The following is a 13,561-nucleotide window of genomic DNA, read 5'->3' as shown; positions in this document are numbered from 1 at the left end:
CCGGGAAGTATTGGTAATGGTTGGACTAGATGATCTTCTAGGTCTTTTCCAACCTTGATAATTCTGTGATTCTGTAAAGAGAGCTGGTTGCTCTAAAAGAATGAAGTCTTGAGGGCACAGGAGCAGGCTGTCCCCTGAGCCGCAAAATGAGTTGGCGGGGAAGAAGACTGGCATGAATGAACAGGGAGCTATTCTTGAGGCTCCAGGAGGAAAAGAGAATCTACAGCCTGTGGAAGGAGGGATGGGCAACTGAGAATGAATACAAGGAAGTTGTTAGGATGTGTAGAGTTGAAATCAGAAAGGCAAAAGCCCTGCTAGAATTTAACCTGGCCGCTGGGGTGAAAAGGAATAAGCAAATATTTTATAAATACATTAACAGTAAGAGGAGGACAAAGGAGAATATCCACTTTTTGCTGGATGAGGCTGGGAATGTGACCACTGAGGATAAGGAAAAGGCGGAGGTTCTGAATGCCTTCTTTATGTCTGTCTTTAAAAATCAGACCAGTTATCCTCAGGGTACTCCTCTCTCTGACCTGGTAGCCTCGGCTGGGGAGCAAACTAACCTCCCTGTGATTCTGGAAGAAACAGTCAGAGACCTACTGCTCCAACTGGACTGCCACAATTCCATTAGGCCGGATGAGATCCACCCGAGAATGCTGAGGGAACTGGCGGAGGTGACAGCCGAGCTGCTTTCTATCATCTATCAGCGCTCTTTGTTGACTGGTGAGTTCCCAGAAGACTGGAGGCTCACCAACGTGACTCCCATTTACAAAGAAGGTTGTAAGGAGGATCTGGGGAACTACAGGCCTGTTAGCCTGTCCTCGGTTCCAGGGAAGGTTATGGAGCAGATTGTCTTGAGGGAGATCATGTGGCATGTGCAGGATGGCTGGGGTATCAGGCCTAGCCAGCATGGGTTCGTGAAGGGCAGGTCCTGTTTGACCAATCTGATCTCCTTCTATGATCTAGTGACCCATCTGGTGGATGAGGGAATGGCTGTTGATGTGGTTTACCTAAACTTCAGCAAAGCCTTTGACACTGTCTCCCACAGTATTCTCCTGCAGAAGCTGGCAGCTCATAGCTTGGATAGGTACACTCTTGGCTGGGTAAGGAGCTGGCTGGAGGGCCAGGCTCAGAAAGTTGTGGTGAATGGAGTTCAATTCAGCTGGCGACCGGTCACGAGTGGTGTTCCCCAGGGGTCAATGCTGGGGCCTGTCCTCTTCAACATCTTTACTGATGACCTGGATGAGGGCATTGGATGACACCAAATTGGCTGGGAGTGTGGATCTGCCTGGGGGTAGTGAGGCCCTGCAGAGGGATCTGGACAGGCTGGAGAGCTGGGCCGAAGCCAATGGGATGAGGTTCTGAACAGTGAAGCAGAAAACAGATGCTCTGCTGGAATTCAGAATAAAGGGGGGCTACAAGGGGGATAGTTAAAGGTAGTTTACAGAAAATGATTTAGTTAGTTAGAATAACAAGGAATGGAGACAATGGGTCTGGGAGAGCAGGAAGGATGCAGATAAGGAGTGAGAACTCCCTGAGACACCTGGCAAGGAGGGGATTAGGTGTTGTAAATATCAAAAGAGGAGTTGCATCTCCCTGACAAGATGGGCGATAACAAGAGGGGGTCTGCATGATAAAGAATATGTATCAGAATTACGGGAAATCAATGACTATGCATGAGGTGTACCTATATCTGTATCACGGTTTTACAAGTCGGTGTGCAAGTTTGGAGGAGCTATCCCGCTTGCACCCAGCGCTGTGCAACGCTGGAATAAACATACCTGCTTTATAACCCATCTCTGGATTATAGAGTTTGATTCCGCAAGTCATTTTGGCGACCACGAAGGGACCCTCTCTGTTTGGCTGCAGGACCGGCTGAGAGGGGGGACACCTTTGGCGCGCCCCGAGATTTCTCGGAAGGACTCCCTTCCCTCATCTGATCACTGCGGGAGCAGACAAGGACCCTCTATCGGCGGATAAGGTATGTTTAATGGGTAAAGGGGAATCCGTAAGTCGTGAGGAGACGTCCTACGCGGGAGGTGTGAGCTGTCAAGCTCTCCCCTTTGGTAAAGGGCCCGGGTGGTTGGTTGTGTAATCACGATCAGAGGCCGTGTACATCGTGGGTTCGAGTCCCACTGAAGTGGTCTCTGAGCCGTTTCAATTGTGGGTTTAAGTCCCACTGAAGCGGTCTGAGCTGTTCTAATTCTGGGTTTGGGTCCCACTAAGGCAGTTTCAGCTGTGGGTTCGAGTCCCACCGGGATTACCATGCGTGAACGAGGAGAGCTATTTTTGCTCCCCCTTAAGGGGTTGGTTGGTGATGAAGTAACCTGGGTTTTCCTAGCTGTATTAGCAGGAATTGTTGTATTTGGCCATTATTGACATCTCTTATTAGCACTTGTTACTGTAAGTGTTGAACCAACAACTTTGATATTTTCTGAGAAATGTTGTACCTTGAACTGTGTAAAGACCGGTCTTGTGTGAGTGTGGTTGTGAGTGAGACGCAGCACAGCTGCGGGGCGAGTGAGGAGTCCCGACCCGCGGTTCCATCCTCCCGCGAGGGAAACAGCCGGGGACGGACGAAGCGAAAGGCCTCTGTGTTCTATATGTTGCGATATTTTTGTATTTGTTACGATGTTTTTGTCTTATTAATTGTTGTTAGTATTGTGGCAATTGTAACGCACATAATAGTGAAGTGCATATGAAGTCGGGTGGGGGAAAAAGCCCACAGAAGGCAAACCACAATTAGTATCGAGACCCTGTTGCTTTTGTTGTAGAAAATAATGCGGTTTAAATGTGACAATGATCCAGATTAGAGAAACAATAGGGTTGTGTTACCTCCGCTTTAACTTGTTAACTTTACGAAATTTGTTTTTGAACCATTGTTCCCCCCCCCTCCTTGTGTGTGTACGAACACAAGGGAAAGAGATACCTAAGAAAATCTCTTAGGATGTATATTGGCATATTGGAGGGATATTGCTGGGGAACCGGGAGGGACTCTTAAGCAAGAACACCCTCATCAAATAATGTAATCATTGGTGGTTAGTGTATAAGTTGGAGGACGGGTTAAAATGATCCCAAAACCAGGAAAAGAATAGGGAAGAGATGTTTAAATATTGTGTTAGATATGGCCTAGAGAGCCACTACAGGGAAAATCAATATTTGGCCAAAATATGGATCTGATGAAGGTTGGGTTTGTCAGATCTCGAATTTATATGTAAAGAACAAAACCCTTTTCAAAGGAGGAATCAGAATATGCTGCTTGTTGGATACAAGAAATCAGCCTGTTATTAGTAAAAAGAAAAGGCCTGGACCAGGAAGGAGAGGAATTAGAAAAAGGAACTAATCAATGGGACCCTCCTGAGAATCTCCCCCCCCCCCCATATAACCCCAGTGTAGCACAAAGGGAGACAGGCACTGCCCCAGTAAGAGGAAATGGTAAAGCACACAGGGACATTTCACAGAAAAGGGGGGCATGCTGGGCTCAGGAGAGAATTAAAACAATGTGAAAGGGATATCAAAAGAACTTTTCCCAAACACCAGTTGTACCGGCACCTCAGTGCACCCTTTATGGGAGGCTCCACTGGGACAAGGACAAATACGCTATGTAAACTCCCCACTCACTAGTGGAGAAATTAGAAATTTTAAGAAGAAAATAAATTCTTTAATTGAGGATTAATTAAATAAGAGTGGCTTTCAAAATTTTGGACCCACCAGGAGTCCCTGGTAAATATAACAGTGGGACCTGAGGGGGAATAAGTTGTGGTATAGTTGACATGGGGGAAGCTTATTCATTGCTGGCCCATAAGGTGTCAAGACTCAAATTAAGAAATGAGGCCTTAAAGATAATAAGAACCTGGATGACAGTACCACTTTTTGAGAATACTGAATTAAAACTAGGAGATAAAGATGAAATTGGGAATCAGGAAAAATGTGAAATAAGGTCATAAAATTAAGGGTGGAACAGCCCAAGGAACTGAATGCTATGGATTACTAAGGGAAAGTTATATGGTACTAAGGGTGTTTTTGGAAACTGAAGAACTGTACTGTTTGATCTGTGGGTCCTGAAGGGAATGGGACAAGCTGCTTTGATAGTATAAGAAAGTGCAATTGTTAATGATATAATTGAGGGTATGTCGAAGTGTAATGGAGGGTACAAATAGTTTACAAAGGAAAAAGGGTTAAAGAGAAAGTGAGTTTCTGCGCTGGTATGAGAGCAAACCCCCTGCACTATTCCCCCCCCCCACAAGAGACAGCCAGAGACCGCTGCTGTAAACCACAGAGGGGGAGGTGGAAAGGGAAGGTGTAGAGGACAGGGCACTGGAAGTGAGAATAGCCTTCATGTGCAGAGGTCTGGGAAACCTGAAATTCCAGTGTTAGCACTGGACACCTCTGGAGAGAAGGAGATGAAACTGAAATAGGATGTTAGTAGTTAATGTAATGATGAGAGTTTGGAAAGTGAGAAAGTTTGGAACAGACACAAGCTGAAGAAGGCAAAGGTGTAACAGGGATATCAGGACTGAAAAGAGGTGAACGATATGAAAACAAAACAAAACTAATTGACACACAGATAGTAAGGGAATTGGTGATAATAACAACTGTTACTGTTGTGGTGCCATAATAGGGCCGTAGGACCCAGAGATCCCCTCAGGGAGAGGTGGGGGGAGTGGGGGCTTGAATAACCCAGGGAGGGCTTCGCCCCACTGGAAGGAAAGCAGTGTGCAAACTACAATGGGAAACTGCATCTAGGGAAGCAAGATAAAGAGGTTTATTTTCTGGTGGATATGGGTGCTTCTTACTACTCATACATGGTTTTGTAACAGTAATAGAAGCTACTGCCCAACAAGAAAAGGTTTACGTTTTTTGGATTAATTAAATATAAGCTAAGTAGGAATGCAGAAATTCTTGTACCTGCCAGGTTACTCTGGCAAGAAATTTAGTAAAACTGGAGCTAAGGGTCCAACAATATTGACTGATTAAAAACTGTAAGTCTGACTTTAACACAAACAAGGAAAAACAATGTCGTACCCCAGGAGTCACAGCAATATCAAACATGATGCACTTAGGGGTGTGGGCATCAGGGCCACACGTGAAGCCCTGAATAGAAGTTAAAGCAAGAGATTGCCCAGTCAGGATAAAGTGGTACCCTATAAGGATATGTAACTGTAGAAGGATAGAAGACTTTCTGGAGTTTGGACTCCAATTTTGCAAAAATTTTGATAGCAAGTGCTGTAGTTTGGTACAACGCTTGAAGGCAAGTAATAGAATTGTTGAATGCATACACTCAGTGGTGGCAAATCCATGCACTTTATTAACCCAATTAAGGAATGAATAGGTGGAGTAGTTTACCTTCTGGATTTGAAGGATGTTTCTTCTGCCTGCTTTGGCCAATATGGGGAGAAGAGACACTCAGTTAACCAGGACAGCGTTACCCGGGGTTCTGAGAACAGATTAATGATTTTTGAGAACTGGTCAGCTCTGAGCCTGAGACCTGGGATCCTCCATCCCAAGGTGGAACTTTACTGCAGCACGTCAGTGCCACAGCGACAAAAGAGAACTGTGCAATGGTCTGTGAGTTTGCTGAATTTCTTGGTTTACAGAAAGCACAAATAACTCAACAGCAAGTGAACCTTAAGGACTGCCAGGGGGGAAGCCATCTGCCAAACCCATGAGCCGCAAATTGCCAAGGAGGAGAGTAAGGGATGGCCAGGGTGCCTGAGGGTGGTGACTGCACTAGTGCTCAATATTCAAGAAGCCTGTAAATCTACACTGGGCCAAAGGATACCAGTTTTAATATCTCATACAGTGTTTACTGTATTGGAGGCACAAGGGGGACATGTCAGTCAGACCTGAAGGACAAACCCTTAGAAGATGCAGAACACAAACATCATCTTTGAAACTTCCAGTTCACCCATTTCAAGCCAGGGACTGGATCCTGATACAGACTGGGAAGGAGACAAAGCTGCAACCTGACTGGGAAGGACCATTCCAAGTACTCCTAACAACTGAAACAGCTGTGAGGACAGCCGAGAAAGGATGGACTTATGACACACTGGTAAAGGCATCCACTAGCCCTGAGGTGTGGAAACTGTTGAGACAGAAAAACCTTTAAAAGATAAGAATTAGAAGGAAATAATGAAAAGCTTTTATATGCATATTTTTATTATTATTATTTTAAATAACCTTTAACTTTTCCTCGAATAGGTAAATAAATTGTGTATTTAAGTATTTAAGTAGGAGAGTATTATAACCTATATAGAACTAATGCTCACAAAAGTTTTCCTTGTTGTAACAAAAAGTTTTTACTGCTGTACCCATTTGTTATCCTGACGATTATCTAGAAAAGGTGAAATTTGACAATAATGCAGGGGAGGGACCAACTGATGGAATGATGTATGGTGGACAACTGCCAATTGAGACTGGACAGGTACACTCCTTGAAAATACCCAGAATGTCCAGGATAGGGAAGAGCTTAAAAAGGGGTTAGAAAATCATCTTGAAAACCCTGCAATTGTGACAGCTGAGGAGATAAAAGATCTTAGATAAACATTTGAAATCAAAACAGGATATGGGGACAGTAATGCCTGGGTAGAATGGATTAAGTATATTGTCCAGAGTCTCAACCATAGCAATTGCTGTGCTTGTGCATCCGGATGGCCCATAGCTCAGGTGGTACCCATTCTGCTGGGATCACCAAGGACCCAAAGGGAATACGATGCATGATTGCCCTGTACCAAGAGAAAACTGCCTGGGGAAATAGAGACTGCAGATCTCTCTCCCTCTTGTCTCCTCCAATGCCTGATACAGATGTCAAGATCCCTCCTGCAATCTCTACAGCGGTAGGTAACCATACAGCTTGCCTCTCATGGTAGGGTGTGAAGGCTACCAGGCCTATGGGAAACTTTTCCTTGTGCAGTGAGGTCTTGAATGTTATGAAGGATTCAGTAGGAAATTATTCAAGACTGGGAATCTCCAGGGAAGATCTCTGGTGGTACTGTGGGGGAAAGGTTTTATGGTCCACCCTACCATCTAACTGGGGAGGCACCTGTGCACTTGTTCAATTAGTTGTACCATTCACCCTGGCATTTGAAAAAGGCATATCCAAAAATTCTGGAAGAACCAAAAGGGGTTTAGGGATATCATTTGATGATGCAATATATATAGATTCAATCAAGGTACCTAGAGGAGTCCCTGATAAATTTAAGGCAAGAAATCAAAATCCTGCAAAATTTGAGTCACTGTTTTGGTGGGTGACAATCAACAAGAACGTAGATTGGGTTAACTACATATGCAATATACAAAAGTGCAATTAAGAGAATAGCAGAACAGCTAGCCACACACCAGAAAAAGAATGATCTAGCAGGAGAGAAATCCTGCTAGATTAAAGAAAAGGGGGGAATGAACAGTGAAGCAGAAAACAGATGCTCTGCTGGAATTCAGAATAAAGGGGGGCTACAAGGGGGATAGTTAAAGGTAGTTTACAGAAAATGATTTAGTTAGTTAGAATAACAAGGAATGGAGACAATGGGTCTGGGAGAGCAGGAAGGATGCAGATAAGGAGTGAGAACTCCCTGAGACACCTGGCAAGGAGGGGATTAGGTGTTGTAAATATCAAAAGAGGAGTTGCATCTCCCTGACAAGATGGGCGATAACAAGAGGGGGTCTGCATGATAAAGAATATGTATCAGAATTACGGGAAATCAATGACTATGCATGAGGTGTACCTATATCTGTATCACGGTTTTACAAGTCGGTGTGCAAGTTTGGAGGAGCTATCCCGCTTGCACCCAGTGCTGTGCAATGCTGGAATAAACATACCTGCTTTATAACCCATCTCTGGATTATAGAGTTTGATTCCGCAAGTCAGTTCAACAAGACCAAATGCCGGGTCCTACACTTTGGCCACAACAACCCCAGGCGGTGCTATAGGCTTGGGGCGGAGTGGCTGAAAGACTGCGTAGAGGTAATGGACCTGGGGGTACTGATTGATGCTCGGCTGAACACGAGCCGACAGTGTGCCCAGGTGGCCAAGAAGGCCAACGGCATCCTGGCTTGCATCAGGAACGGTGTTGCCAGGAGGAACAGAGAGGTGATTGTCCCCCTGTAGTCAGCTCTGGTGAGGCAGCACCTCGAGCGCTGTGTCCAGTTTTGGGCCCCTCACTGCCCCTCCCCAACAGGCCCCAGCCCGGTCTGAGCCATGTGACAGGAAGTGCTTCCTGCAGGCGGCGGAGAGCACTTCCGGGCCACGGCGGGCATGGAGGGGCTGTCAGGGGAGGAGCTCGCAGCGCTGCCGGCACCCAGAGGCAGCTCCCGGGCAGCTCCACGGTCTCGCTGTGCTGCGGAGTCACCCAGCTGGCCCCAAAAGCCTGGAGGCAGAGCCTGAGCCGGCCCCAGCCCGGAATGTGTGGTGCGGCTCCGACCATGCTGGGCTGTGCGGCAGGAAGAGGAAGACGGCCGTTCGTTTGCCAGCCGCTCGCTGGCTGTAAGATCCGGGTGGCGCCGAGGCCCGGTTAAGAAACGGCATGGATGAAGGTTTGTACGGATGGAGTGGGTCTGGATTGCAGTGAGCGGGACGAGTCCGGGCTGCGGTTTGGCGTGGTTGTGTTGGTTGCTTTGAAGGGCTGCCGTCATAGGGCGGAGGGAGGGAGAGGGAGCTTTTTAACAGTGCGGGCAGTCAGGAGCATGTCGCGTTTCTGCCTGCTGTGTTGGCGCTGCCGTAAGTCTTTGGGTCCCCAGGGAGGCTCTGCGGTGTCCCGATTCAAAGGCAGGATTCAATCCCTCCGCAGCCCGTCCATCGCAGGCAGATGCTTCTCTCATCTGCTCTTCGGACTCAGCAGTGCCAGGGGTTTCACAGCGCGTGTTGCAGTGGCTGGCAGCCTCCGTGTGTTTTTCTATTGCAAACAGGGTCCCATCATGGAGCCGCATTAGAAGCAGACGTTGGTGTCTTGTGGCAGGAGCAAGGGCAGTGGAAGCACTGCCCAGGGCGGTGATGCCAGCAGCGAGCTGCCGGAGCTGCAGGAGCATTTGAACAATGCTCTGGGAGCTGGGGTTTGCATTTGGGTGTTCCTGTGCGGGGCCAGCAGTTGGACTGGGTGGCCTTGGTGGGCAGTCTGCGTCCCGCACCAGGTCTCTGCCTGTTGGCCTGGTTTTCCCTGGCACGAGAAAGTGCAAAGGGGAGAAGCTGTGTGGGAGCTGGCAGAAGCTGCCGGGGCTGATGTAGGCTGGCCCTGCGGCAGCTGCGCCCCTGGGCACGGAGCCACAGCACCAGTGCGTGCCTGTCCCCTCGGTGCAGCTGAAGTGTTGCTGGGCTCGGTGTGAGCCTCCCACAGCTGTTCTGCTGATAGCTCTGTGTCCCAGATGCTGCCTCCCTGCTCCCGGCTGCCGGCTGCCTGCTTCGTGGCAGGAGGAGATGGAAGTTGAGTCCTGCAATACTTCCCTAGCCCGTCTTTGCCAGCAAGGCTGCCTGAGATGCTCTGGCGAGCAGTGGGGGTGTGATTTTGGGGTTGTTGAATGCAAGGGCTTTCTAAGCCAGGCGAGTAACAAGCAGCCTTGTGGAGGAAGCTCATAGGGAATGAGGTCTTCCCTCAGAGACTCTGAAGCTTTTGTTCAGAACTCAGTTGGTCGTATTTATTGTAGGTGATGTTTGAATGCCCAGAGGTGACCTGCAGGAAGAGGTGCTGGGTGCTGAAATGGAAGCCAGGATTCTGTGTAGCAGCAGGCAGGTGTAGTCAGGTCCCCTTTGGAGCCTGCTGTTGTTGGTACTGACTTCAGGAGATCCCTGAGTGTGCTGCTGTGTGCTGCATGCCCCAGCCCCAAGGGGGGATTCCCTTGTGGAAGGAGGGGGAGGGTGAAGGAGGCCGACGGCCCTTTTCTCAGGGCCGGCTCTTCTGTGCCCTTTTGCTGGCTGGAGAGAAGGGCTGCCTGCTGGGCACAGGGAGCGCCTTTTAGCTCCCGTGCCGTGCCCTGCCCTCTAGCCCCCTCCTCATCCTATGTGGAACGCCAGTGCCAGCAGTTCAGCCGCCATTTTAGAACCCTCTCCACGTCACCTTGGTCACCGCTGCCGCGCGCAATGCACTCACATCTGACAGCTGTGACATGTAACAGCCATGTCGGCAGCGAAGAGGGCGAGGGTGGAAGTTTTCCCTGTTTCAGGCGGGAGGATGGAGCTGGAGGCCCCAGAACCGAAGAGGAGGAGGGGGCCCGCCTTGACCATCAGGCAGAGGAGGGGTAAGAGAGCCATTTTTCATCGTGCCTGCACCAACCTGGTGACCACCACCAATGTGGAGCCAATGGAGGTGGATCCGCCTCTGGATGAGCCAATGGAGGTGGATCCACCTGCAGAGGAGCCCATGGAGGTGGATCCACCCGCAGCATAGCTGGCCTGGCACCACACCACCGTGCCAGGCCCTGCGTTGGCACCATTGCAGCTCCACCGTGGCTGGTCCAGGCGCTGAGCTCCTTACCCACTGTGCGGCCCCCGCCCCCGGCATTAGCTGGGTGGCATTTTTGTAACATCTGCTCCTCCTTTGGGCCTCTTCTGCAGCCACGTTCTGTGGGCACCCAGTCCCATCTTTACTCTCTTTGTCCCCGTTCCAGTTATTCTTGTTGGTTTTAGTGTTTAGTTTAGTTTTAGAGTTAGGTGTAGGTAAGTTGTTCATGTTCTTGAGTTAGGCGTAGGTTATTGTTCATGTTTTAGTGTTAGGAGTAGGTATTGTTGGTGTTTTCCTGTTAGGAGTAGGTTCCTGTTCATGCTGTAGTGTTAGGAGTAGTTGATTGTTCCCATAGTAGAGTTAGGCATAGGTTACTGTTGGTACTGTAGGGTTAGGTGTGGGTTCCTACCAGCAGCTGGCAGCAAACAGCGCTCGCTCGGTAAGCACACGTCTGCATTCTCCCCCGGAGCCGTGAGTGCGACTGCCATGAGAGCGGAGGTCTGATGCCATCTGCGAGGGATGGGATTTGCATCTGGTGGCTTTTCCGTTGCAGAATGTCCAGCAGCAGAGAGTGAGTGGCCGTGAAATGAAGCTGGGCCTCAGGAAAGCAGTCTGGAGCTGCGTCACGTGCTTCCTGCGTGGCCAGCACAAGGTAGGTGTGCCTTACTGTAAGTGTGCGCTGAAGCAGTTGCTTTTGTCACGAGTCATCTGGAAAGGTTTCCATAGTTGAGTGGTTGGAAACATAGCGTTTTAACTTAAAATTGTTTGCACAGATTGAAGGTTGTAAATAAAATTAGAGTACAGTTATACAGTGCTCTATCCCCAGAACTTTCCAGCATTTTTCTTAACACAGCTTACGCTTCGTTTCAAAACAAACTAACAAAGATGAACTTGGGTTAGCGTAGCCCATTTTAAATGATCCTTCTGTATCTTTTCCAGGCTGGTAGCAGAATGGAGACTTTCCTGAGGCGTAGAGGAACAGACACAAGCTTTTTTTGAAGGCTTCAGTGAAATTCTGCCACAGCGGTCCTTTGATGCTAAGGAGCTGGAGGTAGAGGATTCTTTGACTATTGCCAGATTCAGGCGGCTACATGTAATACTTGAATTTCAGTCAGTGTCTGAAGAGCAGAGTTCATTGAGGCTGGTGGTTCTGTTTTCAGGATGTGTGAGAGAAGCCTTATGTATCAGTTAGTATTTGGTTACTGTGTTCATCTTCACTTTCTTCTTTGCAACCAAATTACACGTTTCTAAGGTTAAGATTCTGCCAGCATAATTTTTTTTGGCTAACAGTGTTTTTGTAATCCTTGACCATGTGATTTGCGTGTGTCTAAAGAGAGAGCAATTGGAAAGCAAGGGAGATAAGAACCAAATATCAGCAGATGGTCAAATTACAGAGTGGAGCAGGTTTTAGCTGCTTTTGGTCTCTGCAAATTATACTCTGCAGCAGAACATCGTATTTCTAGCACAGAATGGTACAGTTAGGCAATGAGAAAGTATGGTTTATATGTCTAAATACATTCATTTTCACGACTGGGGTATCTCCTTTGTTGCCACTCTACATTTTCTTTGTGAACGGATGTTATTTGCTGTGGAAGTTTAAGAGTTTAATATTAAAACCAAGCGTACTGTGATTGCGGGTCTTTGAAGTACAGTAGTATTTAAGTACAATAGTCTTGCTGTAGAAGCAAAGTAGTAGCTTGTAGTTTCCATGTTCATGATCCTTTTTCTTCCCTAAAGGTGCTCCCATGTGGAATGCAAGAAATTGATCTGAATGACTGGCAGAGGCAATACCATCTACCAGCATGATACCAGAACCAGCAGAAAGATACTGTGGATCTGGCAGGTTTGTAGACTTCTTTTTTCCTCACAAGAACACAGCTACAGCTTAGTGAGCAACAGTCAGAATTACTCAACAGATAAGTAGCATGTAAATGTAAATGATAACTGCTAATCCAGCTGTCCTAGGGGTGACGGGGAAGTGATCACATAAATATTAAACTTTACATCAGTGTTAATTATTATCTTTCAGTTTGTGAAAGAAATAGATAACGAGAAGAGAATGAGACTTCTACAGTTCGTTACTGGAATGTGCAGATTACCAGTGGGAGGATTTGCTGACCTCACGGGTAACGAGCCCTCTTTAATGCATTTTATGCTCATGTTATTTCCTTTTTTCTTAATAAGGACCAAACTGTGTTTTTAAGTGTATTTTTAATGAATCTATGTGGAATCTTTTCTGAGTCTTGCATATTGGTAGAGCTGTGACAGAAAAATGAATGGAGGGAATGTGAACACGCCTTGCATCAGTGACTTGATCCATGGTTTGGACGTGGTCCTGGCAGGGCAGCCTGCTCTGGGTATCCCTGCTTGCTCAGAGTGGAAGGACTAGGTAAACTCCAGAGATTCTTTCCAGTACCAAACCAACGATGTGATTCAGTGGTTGAGTTTCTTTGAAAACCGCTTCATATTTATGCATTTCACTACGTGGATTTCTTCAGAGGGATGTAGTGAGAGACAAATGTCTTTGTGCTCTGCAAGTAGTTATAGTCTTGTTTTCACGCGCTGTTGTCATGTATTACCTACTGGTATACACGGGCAGTTCGACCTAAGAATTCATTGTTTGATTTTTGTACAGGGAGCAACAGACCCCAAAAATTTTGCATTGAGAAAGTTGGAAAGGAAAACTGGTTACCTGGAATTCACACCTGGTAAGTACGAAGGATCAAACTCTGCTGTGGTTCTGTTCTTATGGATGGAAATCTACTTTGAGATTTTAGGAAGTGGGTGTGTTATGGAAGTGTCTGAGACTGTGTGAAAGCAAAACACTGGGTTATGGCAGTAAGCTCTGCTGACTAATAGTTGAACTTCTGAAAAGCAGTTTTGTTGTGGAGCTGATTCCATTGTAAACGCCATGGATTTTCACACCACTAAAAAGGTAAAGCTACTTTTAGTACTTAAGGTTGTCCTTTTTTTAAAGAGTTTGGGATTGATCTTTCATTATCACCACGCTCGATCTTGGCAATGAAAATAAATAGCCACGCTCATGCTTCCTCTTGACTGGAGAAAATGTAGCTTCTGCTCAGTTTCTCAGTTATGCTGGTGCTTTGTGAAGATGCTCAGATTTTAAGTTTCAG

General features: G+C 47.2%; 1 pseudogene; it reads left to right on the top strand.

The window, feature by feature from the left end:
* The first annotated feature begins 653 nt into the window (after nt 1-653).
* LOC146754586 (uncharacterized) lies at nt 654-10,668 on the top strand (annotated as a pseudogene).
* The last annotated feature ends 2,893 nt before the right edge of the window (nt 10,669-13,561 follow it).

The sequence above is a fragment of the Coturnix japonica genome, chromosome W (assembly GCF_054131305.1).
Source record: "Coturnix japonica strain WE chromosome W, WE-NBRP24, whole genome shotgun sequence".
In the NCBI taxonomy this organism is placed as follows: domain Eukaryota; kingdom Metazoa; phylum Chordata; class Aves; order Galliformes; family Phasianidae; genus Coturnix; species Coturnix japonica.
Note: the sequence above shows the minus strand (reverse complement) of the source record. Positions and strands in the feature narration are given on the sequence as shown.